We start from the raw sequence: 1,880 nt of genomic DNA, 5'->3' as shown, positions 1-1,880 counted from the left end.
TAGAGAAAAGGCTAATGTTACCTATAAAGGGAAAATTGTCACACTAATAGAATTCTCAGAAAAACTTACAAGCCAGAAGATACTGGTGGCCAGTTTTTAACATTCTTAAAGAAAATATATGCCAGCCAATAATGTGATGTCCCACCAAATTAAGTTTTATAAACAAAAGGGAAATAAAGTCTATCTCAGGGAAGCAATTGTTAAGGGAATTTATCACTACTAGGCTGGCTCTATAAGAGATGCTTAAGGGAGTTCTTTTTTGTTTCTTTGTCTGCTTTGACATTGTTGCAGAATGTCTTCCAACTGCCAGATCTGGAGCAAGCTGGGAATGGAATGAATGCCTCTCCTTTCATGAACGTTTGCTTTCCCTTCCTTTCTGAAGGAGGCAGAATACTGGGCACTCTCCAGACACAATCCCAGGAGATTAAGAGTTCTAAACATGGAAATGAAAGAGCAATACTTGCTACCATAAAAACACATGCAAGCACGTAGCCCAGAGATGCTGTAAAGCAAGTACACCATCAAGACTACAAGACACATAGCTAACAACACCGTGACAGAAACAAAACCTCACATGTTAATATTGATCTTGAATATAAATTGCCTAAACACTCCACTTAACAGACACAGAGTGGTAAATTTGATTAAGAAAACAAGACCCATTCTTCTGCTACCTTCAGGAGACCCATCTCACATGTAATGATACCCAAATGCTCAAAGTACAGAGACGGAAATGGCAAACCATTTACTTTTGTTTTCCATAGCAGACAAATGGAAAATAAAATTAAAAAAAACAGGGGTCACTATTCTTGTATCAGATAAAATCGGATTTAAACCAACAACAGTAAAAAAGGGACAAACAAGGGCATTGCATGATGATACAGGGTTCAATTCAAGAAGAAGACCTAACTCTCCTGAATATTTACACATCAAAGCACCCAGATTCATAAAACAATTATCTTTAGACAAAAGACTTTGACAGGCACGCAATAATAGTGAGGGACTTTAACACCCCACTAACAGCATTAGACAGATTACCAAGGCAGAATACTAATGAATAAATTCTAGTCTTTAATTTGAGACTTGATCATTTGGACCTAACAGGAATCTATAGAATAATTCATCCAACAATCACAGAATATACCTTCTTCTCATCTGCACATGGAACATTCTTTAAAATTGACCACATGATCAGTCATAAAGCAAGTCTCAACAAATTTGAAAAATTGAAATTATATCAAGCATCTTCGCAGACTGTACTGGAATAATAATAGAAATCAATACCAAGAAGAACTTTCAAAACCACAGATACATGGAAAATAAATTTACTCCTGAGTGATTTTTGCTTAAAAAATAAAATTAAAGCAGAAATAGAAAAATTTATTTGAAACAAATGCAAATACAGAAACAACTTACAACAACTTCTGGTATGCAGCAAAAACAATCTTAAGAGGAAAGTTATAGGTCTAGATGACTACATCAAGAAGATAGAAAGATCTCAAATAAACAACTTAACCTCACACCTAAAGCAACTGGAAAAACAACAACAAACTAAACCCAAAATTATCAGAATAAAAGAAATAATTAAAATCAGAGCAGAAGTAAATGAAATTGAGATCCAAAAAAATACAAAGGATCAATAAAATGAAAACTCTGTTTTTTGAAAGGATAAATAAGAATTATAGACTGCTAATTAGATTAACAAAGAATAAAGGAGAAGATCCAAATAAGCAGAATCAGACATGACAAAGCTGACATCACAATTGATTTCACAGAAATACAAAATATCCTCAGAGACCTACTGGGTACCTCTATGTGCACAAACTAGAAAATCTAAAGGAAATGGATCAATTCTTAAATGCACACAACCTCCCAATATG

At 34.1% G+C, this 1,880-nt stretch overlaps 1 non-coding gene across 1 annotated transcript; it reads right to left on the bottom strand.

Moving 5' to 3' along the window:
* Positions 1-280: 280 nt before the first annotated feature.
* Positions 281-426, bottom strand: LOC112630871. The gene has a single exon (XR_003120999.1). It is a non-coding gene; the product is annotated as a small nucleolar RNA SNORA7 (small nucleolar RNA).
* Between the last annotated feature and the right edge of the window lie 1,454 nt (positions 427-1,880).

This window comes from Theropithecus gelada, chromosome 8 (assembly GCF_003255815.1).
Source record: "Theropithecus gelada isolate Dixy chromosome 8, Tgel_1.0, whole genome shotgun sequence".
In the NCBI taxonomy this organism is placed as follows: domain Eukaryota; kingdom Metazoa; phylum Chordata; class Mammalia; order Primates; family Cercopithecidae; genus Theropithecus; species Theropithecus gelada.
Note: the sequence above shows the minus strand (reverse complement) of the source record. Positions and strands in the feature narration are given on the sequence as shown.